General features: G+C 37.7%; 1 protein-coding gene across 2 annotated transcripts in view; it reads right to left on the bottom strand.

Moving 5' to 3' along the window:
- The window catches only part of LRRC4C (leucine rich repeat containing 4C), a 94,929-nt gene extending 78,900 nt beyond the window's left edge, over positions 1-16,029 (bottom strand). For both annotated transcript variants that reach the window (XM_027891010.1, XM_027891011.1), the window contains exon 1: positions 14,192-16,029. The gene's annotated coding sequence lies outside the window, so the exon portion shown is untranslated. The remainder of the gene's footprint in view (positions 1-14,191) is intronic.
- Positions 16,030-18,304: the final 2,275 nt, after the last annotated feature.

Raw genomic sequence — 18,304 nt, 5'->3', positions numbered from 1 at the left:
AAAAAAGGAAGGAACTCAACACTATGTTTTCTCCCTACTGAATTTTACTGAATTTCCAGTAAAAAAACTATAAGCAGTAATTCCTGTATAGTTACAGTCCAGCAAAAAGTTTATTTTCAGCCTAAGATCTGATCTTGAAAAACCTTTCTCAAACAAAAGTTTTTACTCATCAGGGTACTTCTAACTCAGTAGCAGACATGCCTTCCTATGGACACTCATGGCAACTGACAATGTGAGAAATCGAGCCACCACCAAGCCCTTTGGTTGTGCTGGGATGTGTCTAGGGGCAGGTTGGTCACAATAAATTGTACTTCGCTGTGAATTTCACTTTCCTCCTGAGACTCTAAATCTCTTGACCTCTGAGTCACATTTCAAAGTCCATATACTCTCCATCTGCTTATTTGCAGAGAAGGGAGGGGATGAGTGTTTGCATAACTAGAGAGTAGGTTGAAAGGAGGTGATTGGATATCATTACCATTTCAATAACAATGTATAACACCAGTCCAGTTGCTGACTTTATATCTTTCCATACATATTTGCTATGACTCAAGAAGCAAACTGATCATAAGAGACAAAAAGCAAGTATTGTCGTGACTAAATACCTCCAACAAAAGATAAAGTTAGCTGCATCAGGTCCTAGACCTTAATACAGCCAAAACTCTTATAGTCACTTGCAGATATATATATTATACTTGGCAAGTAGCTGTCTAGATCTTTGACAGCTTGATTGAACTGGTCATAATCTTCCACTAAGACAAAGTAAAGAAAGTTTCCCAGGTTCAAGGCAAAAAAGGAAATCTCTGTGTTCATGGGGAACTATAGGACCTGTCATACATCAGTAGGAAGCATTTTATCTACTAAATGCATACTAAGACGACACATCAATTCAAACAGAAACAACAAAATTTATGAATTATGACATAACTTTGAGGTTTTATTGTGACCAGTGACAATTGACAACATTGACAGAGTAGGTAAAATTTCACAGTGTCCAGGGAAAAGAGTTTGGTCACTATGCTTTTCAACCTTTCTAGTGTATGAATTTGAAACCAATGAATAATAATTTTGGTGTATAATATGTAGAAAGCCTGACAAGGCTTTGTTTGAATACTCCTTATTTACTTGGTTAGAGCTAGAATATCAAAGCAATTTTTGAATAAGCCTATGATTGTAATTATCTACTCTTAAGAGTAAGAATTGGTAGAAATTTGTTTGTTTGTTTGTTCAATTCATTTTATGCCTTAAGTAAGATAACTCAGGAGGAAAAAAGTCACTAAGAGTCTGAACATAAAATAGTTAGCGGTATGAAATTGCTGGCAAATCAGGGAAGACCTTTCTTAACAATGGAAAGATAAGAAAGAAATGTTTGACTTATGACTCCAGAATTACATCACAAATGGAATATTTAAGATAAAAGATGTACATGGATTTTTGTTTTCATCTCTTACTCTGCACTAAAACATTTTTTTTATGTATGGTGATACAGATTGTAATAAAAATTGTGCTTACAAAATGCGTTTTGTTCAAGGACCTCTCATACAACTTAAAGCTTAAGTTCACAAACCCTCTTCTTAAATCCCATTCCCATTTCTAAAATGATATGAAATTGGTTTTGATGTCTGAACTCTTAGAAAGTGATGGCTGTATAATTATGGAAGTAATTTCTCTTAAGTTAAAGAGACGAGGAAAGGAACATATAGAGTTTGTGAGGTTTGCTTCAGAAAATGAGTAAGAGGCCACAGGAATCTCTAGGGGTGACCACTACAGTACACAGTTTATTCTACTATATCTAAATTGCATTTTCTCTTTAAAAGGTATTATTTGAAATGATAGAGGATGAGAAAGATATGAAGCAAGATCTGATGTTTTTTCTTGCTTTTGGGAGGTATGTGATATTTTTACTTGTTTTGGAAAAAAAATTATTTATTTTTAAGTATTTCTGAAAGCGGTTATTTTTTTACCTAGCTGCCATGTAGTCAAAGCTATAACTCATCTGAGAGCTACATGACAAATGTTTGGAAATTTATATCCCACTCCTAAGGAAAAAAAAAAAGATATATGGAAGCGGGTGCTTTGCTAAATATAAATGTATAAAAATATGTAGAAAATACCATTTCCCTGCTACTTTTACACAATACAACCACCTATGCAAAGAACCACAACTTTAATATGTCATAAGCCCAAATACATGCCAAAACTTTTAGGAGCAACCTTTCCACTTAAATACATATATATACACTTACATGAATATATAGCTTTAGCAGTGAAAGTAGTTCAGCTCATACCAGTAAAATTAAACTGACAGCTTCTCTAGTACATTTTTTCCTCAATATAGAATTTGCTTTAGTTTCAGTGAGGCTTCATTCTGGTCCATAGCTCCATCTGCATAGAAAAGCGGGCAAGAACACTGTTATATCTTGGTTTTTAACATTTCATTAAAAAGAGCTAGAGAAGTGCTCAGAAACAGGCAACTGTTAGCTTTCCTTCAATCTCTTCAGACACCTCTCCCACTTGCCATGACCATTCAATGATAGTCCTAGCCTTCAGGAGACCTCTGGCAGCAAGGCACTCTTTGGAAGTGCTGCATGAGAAAAAGACCTTGTGAACTCTGCTGCCACTGGCAGGAGATGAACTATTGCCAGACAATAAGGAGTGAGGAGTAGCCCAGTCAAAGTTAGTTTTCCTAGTAAGAAAAACAAGTCCATGTTGGTCTCTGTAGTCATTTGTCTGGTCCTAGGGTTGGTCAATGGTTTTAGAAATAGTTACCTGAACCTCTGACAAGAGAATTTGGAGAAAGGACCGGGAGAGGCAAGAGCAAAGGACTGTCCCAAACAGTGTCTGACAGACTTAGGCCTTGTTTTTCCAGTTCCCAAATGTTCACCTATTGTAATAAGTTAATGGAATGATGATACCAAATTTTAGCTATACTTAGTTTATTTCTTATTTTATTTAAAATACAAGGGATGAAACATTGCATAAAGTATGCAAAAAAAAAAATAGGACTATGTGAGAGAAAGGCATCTCATGAAATTACAAAATGCTGAGGGAGATCAGACTACAAATAAGATTATAAGAAAATTATTCTATATGGTAGGATTTCCATAGTAGGGAAAATTACTGATTTCTTGGGGAGCAATAAGGGATATGTAACCTCCTTTCTTAAAAATCCAGGTCTACACTGTATGGAACATACATGCGGAATAATGCATGAGAATTGAGACAGGGTATGAATTTTCAAAATACTGATTACTATACTGCTTCTCTAGATGGACATTCTTAGCATTAATACCTTTTGTAACCTAATATATAGTAACTATGTCAGCAATCTTAGTGCAAGCTCATGCAGGTTAGCCTGTTATGTCATCCACATTGTTTTCTCCCATAAGCAAGCATGTGAGATCACTTAATTCATTTTTATACATCCTGCAAAAGTAAGGTAATCTATCCAAAGCCAGAGTGCAGTAAAGGGCGCAAAAAGGAGAACAATATAGAAAAGAATAGCAAAGCTAGAAGTATAACTTTGTCTCTAACCTCACCCTGAGCTTCCTAACATTAGGAATGTCCTTTGCTACCTTAAAGAATACTTTCCCAGATTCCATGACCTCTCAGCTCACTACACTCAACTGTAACAATGAAACTGCCCAATGCTCCAGGAATGCTCATGAATGCAGGAAACGCAATTTATATGAAAAAAATTACTTGGACCATAAAATTCTAAACAGAGGAAGTGAAAATGTTCCTACCTCACCAGTAAGCATGAAATATATATTTTTGTTTTAGATTTCCATCAGAAATTTTTTCAGAAGTGTTTAGAACAGTGCTCAAGAAAGGTGGAGAGTAACTAGAAACATAGAAGACAGCCCACTGAGACTCCATATAATTTCAACCTAGGCTACCAAAAATTATTATGCAGAGATGCAGAGGTAAGTTCACTTCATTTTTTCTTCTTCTCTGTTTTCCCAAACCAAGGATATGAATTAGCAAAAGAAGTAAACAAGTACAATCAAGTCCTCAAATTGAGTTGTTTTATGAAGACAGAAAAAACACATTTCTGGTCTGAAGATTGCTCTGTATACATCTTTTTCTTGCTGTGAATGGTTGCTAAGCATTTCAGTGTCCAGTAAGCAGAGAGAAATGGATATACCACCTTTGGCACCTCTGTATTTAACGCGTCTCAGACTTGGAAAGGAGTCTGGTACCATGACCAACTCTTGCAAAAGATCATATCTGGGTTCATACTGGAAGCCTAAACCAAATAAAAGCTTGGAGACAAAAATTTTGTTGGGATTTGATCTAGGTGTTGAACTCCTGTGTCAGCTTAAACAAATGGACTACTTTAGGCTGTTGACCCAGGTTACCGAAAAGAGTATTTCAGAAGTATAGCACCTAAAGCTTGCTAATCTCTACACTATGAAGACAACTATGAAGTAGGTAGAAGCTTGGTCACATAGATAAGTCAGTGGATTAAGTACTGAGTGGAAAAGCAAATAAACATGTTATTTGTTCACTCTCAGCACAGCCTTCAAAATTAATATCTATAAAACATTTCAGATTTGACAAATTCACAGATTTCAAAAGACATTTTACCAACTAAGCAGAAGTCTGAGGACTGAGTCTGAGTCAGAGTACTGTCACAAAGCAGCAGATCACCTAAAAACTTATCTGGTGTTCTGATAGAAATCTCAGCAGAGAGGGAATGATGGACCGCGTAACAAAATCCTTTGGGATGTTCTGCACATTGCAAGCTAGACACATTTGTTGATAAAAGGACTGGAAACTTGGTTATAGAAGCCCAGGCTACATTCCATCTACCTGCAGAATCATAGGTTGAGGGTACAGGGATCTCAGAATCACCTACTCTGCCTTTCTGAATATCAAAATATATGAAATACAATAAGCATACTTCACTACAATAGTCTTCCACAAAGAGACTTGTGTACAAGGACTCCAAAGAGAGAGAAAATACCATTTCTCCATGAATTTTAAAAATGTAAAATTATTTTCAATATTAAAATTCTGCCCTTAATTCCAAACTGAATTTATGATACCTCAGTTTCTATCTATTGCTCTTTCTTAGAATTTTTTTCCTGTATTACAAAAAATTTAAACATCTAGTTTTTTCCTTAAAAACAAACCACATGAGTTCTAGGGTTTCTTAATTAATTTTCCTTTTTATTCAGCACTGAATATTTTTGTTTCTTCATTCTTTTCAACAAAATTTTTAAAATCTGGACAAATTATTATTTATCAATCTGCCAATACTTGGTCTCAAGGAAAAACTTCTCAATTCATGTGATTTAAACCACATCACTATAGCCCCAACAACATTTAATTAACCAAAACTCACTGCCAGCTCAGGATCAACAATACAACAAACAAACCACCATACTAAATACTTACCAAATGGCAACAAACACCTTAAAACTTCTGAACACCTTTACATAATTAACCCTCCAAAGTAATATCATTTAGACATCCTCACAGGCCAAGTTGGTTACAAACACATCCACACTTCTGGGAGTGCAGGTGCCCCTACTTGCTCCTACTCTGCCTCTCCAGATTTGGGTGGTCCAGCCCTGTGTGGTCCCATGCTATGTCCTAATGGACAAGCTGGGAAGAAAGTATAAGACAGAGTTCACGCACGCTCTCACAAGATGCATGTCCTTGCGTGTTGCACCTTGGGCAGTGGCTCCACTAGCTGTACACTGTACAAAGGCAGCAGGGTCAGACCAAGCCAAAGGTTGAAATGAAATAGGTCAAGATTGACAGTATCAAACAAGTTTTTTGCTCTGTTTCTCTAACTTGCCCAGTCATTCACGCTTAAAAACTTCATGCTTGATTTATACACTTTTTCAAGCTTTGTTTCAGAAATTTTTTGGTTTTATATTTGGCTACTGGGGTGGAAGAGGCAAGGTTGTTTTGTGGTTTTTGTTTGTTTGCTTTTGGTTTTCGTTTTTGGGATTTTGTTGTTTTTTTTGGGGGGGTTGTTTTTTGGGGGGTTTTTGTTGTTTTGTTTTGGTTTTTTTGCCTTTTTTTTTTTAGTTTGGAGTTTTGGGGTTGGTTTTTTGGTTTAATTCTCCTCTTTAACATTATCAGTTTCAGGAAATGTCCTCTCAGCTCAGTTATTTTATTCATGCAGGTTACACTCACATACCCTTCTTAATAGATGTTCTTACCTAGGTCATTTTGCTAACTGTGGGTTCTAGACTTAACATAAGTGTAATTTTCTGTCAGTGATCTGTCGAGAACATGGGCACAACTATTATAAAAATAGTTACAATATCTGTATAATCCATTCAAACAAATTTCCTCACAATATGCACTTTGGAATATCTGGCCAGTGCTTCTAAGCTACTTAAGTATCCTGTGTTCTTTAAAGTTTGAGTGCACTTTATTTCCATGGTGACTTCTATCTACCAGCCTTGCAGTATGAAAGGGTCAAATTGCTTGCTCGAAAGAAAATACTTCCCGTAATACCATACTATTGCCATGTAACTCTTCCCTGTCTTAAGTCTCTATTGGTTGAATCCTGTGTTGTATTTTCTTTTACACTGCCTAAAGTTTACGTCAGGCTAAATGCTTAATGGTTACCAAGTTCATCACACTTGTATAATTGGAGTGTTTCCTAGATATGTACTCTGGATGAGTCTGAAAGAGTATAGCAGGACTACTATTCATTTAAAAATATTTGTCCCTAATAGATATTTCCCAATATCCTTTGACTTATTTTTTCTTTTCATGATAAAAAATTTAATAATAATTTTTCCCAGATACAGAATAGAAATATTAAATTTATTATTCTGACAGTCATGCATTACTACTGCCAACAGTTCTTCATAAGATGTGGTCAATAAAAGTAGCAAAAGGAACAGTAACAGTCTATTATTTCTGGTGTAATCTAAGATTACCACAAAACCACAATGTTTCTCTCCTATCAGATCAGTTGTACTCACTTTAAACCTTATTCTTTACAGGGGTTTTTATGTGATTTCCTCTTCTTTCCATAGTCTATACTAATTATTTTGATTTTGGTTTAATTGTTAAATTTTTACTTTATTTTCCCTTGTGTCAAAGACAGACTCATGGTCAAATGTGAATTCTTTTATGATTTCTGTTTTTCTATGACAAAACAACATATTCCTAGAAACTGTTCAGTTTATATTAACACAGCTTTCTGTTTATATGTCCTTGCCAATCAATTTTCCTCATAATTTTCTTCAGGTTTAGAAGATAGGTTTCTGCAGCAGCATCATCAGCTGCTTTTTATCTTTCATTTGCCATAGGCAATTATCAACTTTATCTTTCTTTGCTAAAAAAAAAAAAAATTCTTATCTGGTTGATACTTTAAATTAGATGCAATATCTTTTTCAATAGGAATTTATTATCTATATTTCTCTGTAACTTTTAATGACATTCTGCAACTGCTGCATGACATTTTCATACTTATCCCTAAACCTGAAATTTCCCATTAAAAAATACAATTATTTTTTCCACATGTTATGGAAAGTTACCTAAGGACTAAGCCATCCTCTGCTATGGTTTGATTCAGTAGTCTTTAACAGATACCTCCAGGCCTTTACTTAATGTATGTAACTCAATCTTCAGGGCCAGACTACTCAGTAAAATGTACATTACAGAAAGAGGGATATCAATATGAACATTCACTGAAGGGGAGGTTTTTCGACCTCTTTCCAGTTCAAAGGAGAAATCCATTATGGTTTTAATTCCCTGCACCATATACAGTCAAAATTCACAAGGGCGTTAAATGCAATAAAACTCTTATTGAAGTAGTAGACTGTGCACTGCATATGAGCAACCTGAAAGGCTAATGGGGTCACCATCCCCTTTAGTAGCCGTGTCATCAACAAACTTAACAAAAATGAATCTCAGTTCTTTAAAGGATGTAACAAATACAAAAGCTTCCCCCTGGAAAATAATATATAACCACTTGTAGAAGAACCTTTCTGTCCAATAAGGGCTCACAAACAGAGTAGCGGCAAAGAAAATTCTTGTGAAGCCAAACAGCTAAGTAAAGAACCCTTAACACAACATGTATGCCCTTCAGCAAAGAAGCTCATGGAATTGAATACATTTTTGTACACTTCATTTGAAACTTGCATGCATTGAGGAAGGGAAAACTTAACCCTTTTAATGTCCCTATAGAGCCTCTTCTAGCTTTTAAAAGGTAAGCTATAGCATTTTTGTTAATTATAATGTCACAATATTCAGTTATTGATTTGAATGGTCAATACACAGAGATTACACCATGCTAGCTATGACTGAGAATTCATCCCTAAACTATGCAATTTTAAAAATTAGTTGGTTTTGTTAATATATGCTGAGGATTTGCTGCGGCAGTAAAGTTTATTAATCAATTATTACATTACACACTTATGAAAAAGAAGCACTAACACCTGGAATGTCAGCTGGAGTGGCAAAGGAACATGGGATATTTAGAAATTTGGAATCTTATGGCATATTAATTCAGAATGGTATTTGGATCACCTTTTTATGTTTGTAAATAGAAATACTTATTCTATTGTTTATTTCTGGAAATAAAGGAAAACCAAACAAAAAAACACAGAGCAGGGTCAGTCCTGTTGAAATAATTACTAAAGATATAACTGCCTTTTTTGCCATCTCAAAGATTCTGGGCTAAGTTCAAAGTAAATGAACAGAGTTAGTGCCTGCTTAAGGTCTTAAGACAGCCTTTTGCTTAAGATCATGACTAAAGTGCACTGTTATGACTCATGCTGCACCCCCCACATTGGTAAAAAGGCTCTTTATGTGCTTGGTTTTACTTCCTATGAAACATGGCATGTGAATGAAGAGATTATTGACATGAAAGCGAAGAAAGGTTTGTAAGCAAAATTAAAATATGCTGCAGATCTAAACAACACTAACACTTTTTTGCAAATTGTTACCACTGGCTTTTAGAATCAGGTCTGCCCCTCAGAACAATCATTCTTATATGAATAGTGAAGAAAAACCACCAATTCCTGGGCCTTCTGTAGTTCATACTGTAGTGCCTATACAAACATGAAAGGAAATCACATTCATATTTCTGAGGATTATTTTAATGTACAGAACTGTATGAATCCCATAGGTGTCAAACAACTGATTCCTCAAACACAAGAAGCATTAGTAGATGCTCTGATTTGCTGCTGGTTTGCAAACAAAATGTAATTTATTTATCTTCTCTTGCTGTACTACTTTTGAGTAAGCTTTATGTACTGCAAGTGAAATAATTGTTGCTGGAGTTTTTTGCCTTTTTTTTTTTTTTTGGGGGGGGGGTTCAGTTGGTTTCCTTTTTAATTCTCCTGGATCCTGGTTATATTGCTCCCCCACAGTCCTAACATAACAAGTACAAGCTCTGCAGCAAACACTATGATAGATTTTATTCAGTGGTCTGATGCTGCCTCTCTCCCTTCCACAAGCAGCAAGGGTAAATCTTGTCTCAGCACAGTGAAAACAGAATTTCAAGACTTATTACAGTGGTGTTAGTATTTAAATTTACATAAGATCTGGTATATACCTGAAATGCATTTTAATCTGCCCAAGGAATAGATTTTGTCCTGGGAAGTTCATTGTTGTTTCTAATTGTCAGCAACTGCTACACTTTGCTTGCCTGCAGCTATCCAATTAACATTTCACCACTGCACAAAATATTGTAATATGCTCAATCTCTTAACAACAAGAGTCTCACACTCCACTTCTATCCAACAATTTCCTCCCAACTGGATTTCTAACCCACTAGCAAATGTTAGTGAAGAACATGCAGACAGACATAAGCCATCAGATAACAGAGCCTTTAACCACCATTCCCTATTGCTGTGCAAACTTCTGTGGAGATACTCTTAGTTGTTTAGAATGTCAAGAGAAACAGAGAGAGGCAGAGAGAGAGAGGGAGGGAGGGAGGGAGGGAGAGAGAGAGAGAGAGAGAGAGAGAGAGAGAGAGAGAAAGAGAGAGAAAAGGCAAGCTCAACTGCAGAAGTGGAAAACATGTAACTTGTGCCCTGAGATATTGCTATGGTAACATTTAAACAATGAACAGAAAGCCCTGCAGGATTCTGCTCTCTCTTCCTTGGATACCAAATGTAAATCCTGTTTCTCTTTTATTATGTGCATGCACAAGCGTCTGATTTTTGCCTTTTCCACTAACAGATAGCAAAGTATCCAGACCCCCTACCAGGAACTACACATTATTCACTTCCATGCATTGGAGCTTGTGAATATGCAATTAAAACACACCACTAGCATACTCATTTCCCCTCTTGTTTCCCCATTTCTACCTCCTAGGAGAAAAAAAAATGACTGCAATAGTACAGCTAAATAACAGGTACTTTTTTTTCCCCCTCTGAATTGCATCATTAAATAAAGTACTCTAAAATGTCACAAGCTAATCCTCAAGTCTTCTGCCATTGCAAAAAGTAGAGTCAGGACCCTTTCCAATGGCAGCTCCTTGTCCAAGCTGCTAGACTCAAGCATGCTGCAAGGCTGCCTTCCACACAAGCATGGATCTTGCTATCACTAAATCCTTCTCATCTGGGTTGTCCTGGGCAGGCTGAAGGAGGTTTGTTTTTCATAGAGCAGCTGGCAATGGGATAAAAGGCCCCTGATAATAGTAACCTGAAGTCCAGTCAGCTTGACTGCTCTAGAAGTTACTTAGTGGGTGCTAATTGCATATCTTCAGAGTAATTCTCATCCCAGAATGAAAACACCTCTAACTCCAGTACCTTCCCTTCTCTCCTCATTCCATCACTAACCATCAGAGACAAACACATACCTCCAAGCCAACATGAAGCCACTCTAGCAAGACTAAGATGGAAGCTCTTGCACACTGCTGCTGTGCAAAGTGCACTCCTTAAGTGAATACATTGCAACTTGGATAGCCTGGCTTGTGAGTTTACACCAGCACCAAGCTCTCTCAAAATGTGCTAAAATCCTGTCCCGAGCCCCATTCAACACCCTCCTGCCACATACTGCAACAGCAAGAATCATCATGCCAAATGGGAGACAGCTTTTTAGGTCAAAGGCAAATAATGTTAAAGCCTATATATAGGAAGCCATAGCAACACCTCTGGAATCCCTTTGTTTTCTACCAGTCTCACACTTGCTTGTATTGGCTCATATCTAGAGCCTTTTTCCTTGGGTCTCACCTAATCTTAAAGTCCATTTTTCACTTGTCAGTGGTATCAGGCTAGGAGATAGTGTGACACAAAATTTCCCACTCCAGCAAACTGGACCTGCTTCAATTGCAGATCAGAGCAAATCATTCCTGACATGAGAAAAGACACAGACTAGCCACCCCCTTGCACTACTAACATAGAGTTTGCCAAGAATACCTGAAGTTTAGGTATGTGATCTCTGACCTTCTGGAGAACAATTAGAATAAACAGATCAGGACCCTCCAATATAGCTTTATCTTTCTTTCTGTACAAGAATTTAGAGCCTAAATACACACATAATGGTTCCCGGTACAGTGCCAAAATCCCAGCTGCCTGTGGTCACTACCAAAAAGGTCCATGGTTTGAAGAGGAGACAGCCTGCAGGACCAGCATGTACTACTGAGTGATACACCTGTGTTCAGACACATGTGAGGGAAGTAACAGAGACAGCCAGCTCTTGCCTCTGCTTGAGATTTACTGCTCCTCATTTAGCTGGATATTTGGATTTATGTTTCTGGCTGTTTATTTTACGATCAACCCTTTGGGGTCTGGATAAGGCCCAAGAAAAATACTGAGAAATGCTATACTCCTTCCCACTTGACACTGAATGAGTTAAAATCTGGGCTGTTCCATGTGTCTTTTGGCTAGTGTATTAAGTGAATGATTCACTGAAGTGTGAAACTATTGCCTCTTTGGAAGCAGATATGCATCCCTAGCTTTTTAATGTTGACAAGGTTTGCCTATTTCAGCCCAAATTGGTGACTAAATTTTTCCAGTGCTTTCTTATCACATCAAGAAAATATTTCTGCCTAGTTACTGAACATAATGAATGGGGTACCTATGTCAGTTTTCTATTGTCAAAAACTATCAAATTTTCTGTTTATGTGTTCACTTGACAGCAATCCAGGGAAAAGCTTGGAAATGCCTTTTCCTTAGCCAGCTTCTTTTTTCTTCAATAATTACTGAGAAGCAGCTTAACATAAATTTAGCTGTTCTATTACTGCAACTGCTGATGTAAATGTAGCCCACAACAGGGCACAGACTTATAATGATACATGAAGGAACGGACAAGAGAGTTTTGTGTTCATTTTCAGATGCTAAAAAACTTATTACCCATTTAGTGTCCCACCAGGAAACATGTTCCCAGAGAAATAAATGAGGCTCAAGCACTTCATACTAAAGGGATTCAGCTATACTGAAAAAGATGAGAATAACTGGAGCTGGAAGGAACAATTTTTGCTGTGCCTGTTTCCTTCTTCTTCTGAACACTACAGTACAAAGGGTCTGATTTGTTCGTGTGGCCAAACAAAAACTCCCAGAGATCTCCTTATGAGCATTGAACCCTAAATCTTAATCCTTTCCAAGTAGCCAACATTTAAGAGGCATGACCTCCAAACAGAAGCACATGGTACACCTTTGAGAGGCAGAAGTTCTCATTTCCATTATGCTGAAAGATTCAGGACCTTTACATGAATTAACAGTAGTGATGTAAGTGAATAGAGAAAGAGGGGAAAAAAGGAGGAGGCTAATATTAATTTGTGTATTTATCCAAGCAAGTTAGAGCTCTGGTTTGGTTGTTTAACGCAGGAAGCTTGTTAAATGAGAAATGCTGCCAGAAAAAACAAAGAGCTAAAATCTAGCTCTACCAACACTTCTTCCACTCCTGCCTTCTCTCCTTTCCTCCAGAACATTGCAGCTAGAGAAAAGCAAAATGAGTGGCAAAGGTAGTTCTGTATCTTGCCTGCCAAAAAAAAAAAAAAGAAAAAAAAAAGAAAAAAAAATCCATTTCTGTTCAATGGCTCATTTAATTAGCTCTTTCTCCCTCTCATTCTCCACCACTTTTGGCCTAATACTTTCAGCTGGAGCCTTTACTTATGAAGGCCAAGGTTGAAGAGGACAGAGGTGAGGGAGGATAGAAGGGGAAGACAGGGAATGAAAACTCCCTACCCAGAGGCTACGCAGTCATGCCAGGAGAGGGGACGGAAGTATCACTTCCCCACAGGAAAACACAGACCTCTATTTTAAACACCATGTTATTCTCTCTTTATTCCACACCCCCACACCACATTTCTCCAGGAAGGGAGAAATATTTACTGGTCTGTCACACATCATTGTTAATCTGTGAACCTAACCATCTACAAGCCACTTTTTAACTATTTTCATTATCAGCATAGTAACAAAAATCTTTTAACACCTCAATATCCTCTCACTGCTTGTCAATCAAAGTAAATCTCCTTCAACTGCCACGAGAGTCCTAGGGAACCCGAAGGATCCACCACAAAATCACAAAGAATTTCCTAAGAGATCTGGAGGGCACGGGTGGCTGAAACAGCAGTTTCCTAAACTCCCCTTTAATAGAAGAATGTCCTCTCCCTGACAGTAACAGGCCTTTTTTAGCAATGGAGAGTAAAATGTGCCATTTCTCTCACACTGTCTCCTCAAAATCCATTAAAAGCCCTTGCCCTAAACCCCCCCCCTCCACTCCTGACAAAAGCCATCCTTCACCACACTCCTTGATTATAAAATTTTCCTGTTAATACACCATATTGATCTGCAATGTTAGACTGGAAAATAGCATTCTAATTAAAGCCTTCAACTATTTCAAACACTTACTAAATAAATAAACCTCCTCTGTGCATCCAATTCTATGCAACTTGCATCCGTTTGTAGAGACTGGGCAATCAGGCAGCACCCCCCCCCTCACTGCAAGGGCTTTCTCAAAAGATTTCTTTGCTAGTGAACATTTACACATGCTATAAGGACACACTGGCAGGTGCCTGCAGCACCCTAAAAGGGTTTGAATTTTACTAACAGGAATCTGAGCTACTGTGAGAATTCAGTTCTATCCTCGTTCCTTCCCTTCTCTCTTCCAAACCACCCCCTTCCAGCCATTATCAAAATACAGTCAGGTTCTTTATTCAGGTGGGAGAAAAGGCAGAGAAAAGATGAATAAGGGTGAAAGAAGAGTGGCAATGGGGCATATGTCCTTTTCCAAAAAATAATAAAATGGAAAGTGTACTCACTGTATCATCAAAGACTATCCAGCTGGAAATCCGAGTGATTATGAAAAACCCGGGTGGGGGAGGGGTTAGAAAACTATTTCATTTCAGCAATGAAACCAACATTAAAAACAAGAAAGAAAATAAAAATAAAGGATATCCAATTGCAATTTCCCAGAAATTTCAGTCCATACAGGTGCCAATCCAACCCAACACTGCTGAACTCTCCCCCTCTGGCAATTTTACTTTCTTCTTCTCTGTCCTTTATTTTCTCTGTGGCTTTCAACTTTCCTGCTTGAAAATGCTGTAGTGATAATGTGGATGTTTGCCTTCACTGGAGAATAGTGGTTTCAAATAACAGGAAAAAAAACAAAAATCCTTGCAGAGGAGGAATGGTCCTTCTCTTTTCTGAAACTTTTCATTCCACTGTGGATCCTTTGCTTAGTTTCCTTTTTCTAAGGTTTTCTGCCTCTCTGGCTCCACTGCTCCCCATTGCTCTTTATTTGTTTTTTCTCTGGAGAGCAGAAAGGGCTGTATTTTCTTTTTAAGCAATCCTCCATCTGTATTCTTTTAATGTAATTTTGTTGTGGCACTTAAGATCCAGATCTTGCCAGGCAATTTTCTTTTTCCCCCTTCTTTGCTGCACTATCAATTATCCAATCCATGCGTCTCCACATTAGAACGGGGATTCCCATTCTTCTTTTTCTCTATTACCCCACACTCCTCTAGAAAAGAATCTCCTTTTGCATTTAAATTTTTATTTCTGTCTGTCAAAACAATAAACTTTTAGTCTCTCTCCCCCCTCTCCAAAGATCTGATTAGATTTCCAATCACAACCCAGTGCGCAATTGGATTTTTGATTTCGGCAAGAAGCCAGCAATCCACAGCATCAGTACCCTCTCCTTGTTTCAAACTCCACGATATATCCTTCTGCCTTCCTTCCAGCTCCTCTGCATTTTCATAATTTCGCATTAAATTAAATGAAGCAGAGAGGGAGTAGAGAAAAATTCAAGGTTCCCACCAGCTGTCAAGAATAAATCCATCACCTCGTTATTTTTTAAACACTTGGGACTGGTGTTTTTAGCGCCCACTCTCGCCTTCCCCCTCCCCCCCCCTTCTCAAATTCCTTCTGATGTTAAAACTCCCCCGATGGGGCACAAAGACGCCCGGGAAGATGTGATTCGTCCTCTTAGCTGTAAATTTCAGAAGCACCCTTTGCTTTTCATTTCAGCTTCCTCTCCATCTTTTGTCCAGTAGCTATACAGATCCAGCAGCACGTAGACGGATAAACTTCTATTTCTTCTTTGAGGAGAGAGAGGGAAGGAGAGACAGGAAAGATAAAAGCTCTTCCATCTCAGCCCCTCTTTTCCTCCCTTCCTCTGTTTCAATGCAGGTCTGATCTCATTTCCAAGCTCAGCCTGGTGTATTTCAGATGTACAAGTTGGATTTCCCTTCTGCACAGCAGTGAGTTAGTCTCCCATCTTCTTCCACACGCCAGTTATCTTCCCTCTTTTCTTCCTTCCTTCCTGCCTCCCTCCCTTCCAAGATGACACAGTCCCAGGAGCGCAGCCGCCTCTTTCAGCATTTAGTTTCATCTCTGATAAGCATAGCCCTTTGCACAGCCGAAACGCTTCCTCCCTCCTATTAGCTTCAGCTTGAATTCTCTCTGTGTGTGCATGTACATACGCATGTATATATCCAGTTCCTGACAGCTGCTGTTGTTGCTGCGAGTAGCTCCGCTTTTCAGTCGCTCTGCTTTCAGTTACTCCCCTCCTATCAGTGGCACCCTAGGATTTGCAAATGTCCCAGGGCCAGTCTCTCTGGTTACACTCCTCCTTCTCCCCTTCCGTTCTCTCTCCCTCTTCCTCTCTCTCCTCCTTTTTTATTTTTTTTGTTTATTTTTGTTTGTTTGTTTGTTTGTTTTCCCCCACCTCTTCTTCACCCCCTGCCCCCCCCCCCCCCCCCCCCCCCCCCCCCCCTTCTTCTCTCTGCTTGGGATCAGTAAAATACAATTACCCAATTACCTCCCATCATCTTAGCACTGATTGGTCAATTGCATTAACACTTGATGTCAGGGAAAAGGGCTGGGAGCTGCTCCGACGTGGCATTGCTGCCACCTGCTTGACAGTTTGGGAACAAACTTAAGGTTATCTGAAGAAATCATGTCAGAAAACAGTAATTGAAAAACAAGGGATCATCTTAAAGAAAAGAATGTCAAAACTCATTTTCTTAAAAGCCTGCCTGATTCTGACAGTTCAGCCAGCATTCACAGGTACCAGCCTAGCCTCTGAGGCAGAGGAAATGACAGCAAAATGAAATGAGGTATAAAGTTGTTTTTGCAAAAGAAGTACAGAGCAACCAGTATTCACAGGTACCCCAGTCACAGCTGCAGAGGCGTGACAATAATATAAAAGGAGGTATAAAGTTATCTCTGCAAAAAATGCAGCAGGGCAAAAGTGCTTCAAGATTTCACTGAGTTTAAGTCATAGCTCCAGTGAGCTGTTAAGTGACAGCAACACAAGAGTACAGTGTCCAGGTGTATCTATCAAATCTGGCACAGTTAGATTAGAATGATGGCTGACCAGTATTTTAGAATTTTCTAAACTGCTTCTCTAATTTGGGCTATTAAAGTGTTGCCATGTTTGTTATGTACTTACCTACTTATGTTAGATGTATATATCTATGTCTCCTAAATTGCTCAGAATTGGGCTTATGTCTTGGGTTTTTTTCAGGGATCTAAATTTAATAAAAATTTTACAGAAAACTTTGTATGTACAAGGTCAGATATGCTATCTGCTTCATGGAAACAGAATGTAGATGATGTATGTGCTGGCATTTGTCTCTCCCAAAATCAGAAAGAAATTATTTATAGATCTAACTCCTCCACACAAGCCCCAAAAAGAGAATGTCAGGTGCTTTCATGATAATTATAGCAAACTTTAAATATTAAGCAATAACTCTGAGTTATTCCATGCATATAATAATATAACTAGCTCTTTCCTCAGTCCTCTCTCAAATAGTCAAGTTATGTTTGGTATCCTTACTTACACTTCAGCTTCAGTGTGAAACTGGCGTCTTGAAAATAAAATAAATTTTAAAGTTATATGTCATATTAGAAGTTTTTTACAGAATTATAAAATCCATAAGCTAGCTGAGTTCAGTCAAGTAACACTTACTGAATCACGAACACTGACTTTCAGATTTATTCTACTGATTCAACAAGCTTTCTGGTGAGAAAGTTCTGCCAGATATAAGTTAAGCGACTGGAACCAGGTCCTTAATCACTGTTATATTATTTAGCATATGATCTTACTATCACTGAAATCAATGGCAAACATAAATTACCTACAAAGGGTGAAAGGCTGAGTCTGTAGTAATAATTAATAACCCAAACATAAGAGTCTTCTAGGAATGCTAAAAAAGTCTTTGGGGATTTTGGAGAAGGCTGCGAGCGTGATAGGAGATGAAGTTGCTGACAAGTAACAATCTTTTTCTCAGTTGGTGAGCTTATTTTGTTCCTGTCTGATTCACTGATGCTGCTGGTGTATTTTGGCCCTACAAACGTCTTATGAGTCCTTTTCTCCTTACTACTCAAAATCTAAAAAACCACAAACTTGTTCCTTTTCCCAGAAGAATAAAAACATCACAGCCTAATATGTTTTCTCTACTGTCTCTTTAAAAATTTTCCTGCTAATATTAAAGAGCCTTTGAGTGAAAATGAAGGTTTCTATAACCAAATTAAACAAATACATGGGCATCAGGTACAGAAGACAAAAGTTTTGGGCATATAATCAGAACCTAAGGTAAAAGCATCTGCAGTAGCTACAGTATCTCTGTTGATACAAACTAATATTTCACTTTCAGTAAAATGTGTATATTTTCTAATTTTGATATTATTCAAATGACAGAAAAATACAAATTTCTTACAGATGACAGTACTTAAATAGACAATAGTATATTTGCTGGCATAGATGTGACTAAATACAAAACCAGTTTCAAGATATGCTCTAGGCTATAATATGATTTTCCATCTTAAAGTTTGTTATTTTTAATACATCAGTTAGGCTTTATCACCTAATAAACATAGGAGATAGCATGATTAGCTTCTTAGAACATAACTTTAAAGTCACCTAACTT

The sequence above is a fragment of the Empidonax traillii genome, unplaced genomic scaffold, assembly GCF_003031625.1.
Source record: "Empidonax traillii isolate 1590-97213 ecotype Southwest subspecies unplaced genomic scaffold, ASM303162v1 scaffold307:size936122, whole genome shotgun sequence".
Classification (NCBI taxonomy): domain Eukaryota; kingdom Metazoa; phylum Chordata; class Aves; order Passeriformes; family Tyrannidae; genus Empidonax; species Empidonax traillii.
This window is presented reverse-complemented; position numbering and strand designations above follow the sequence as displayed.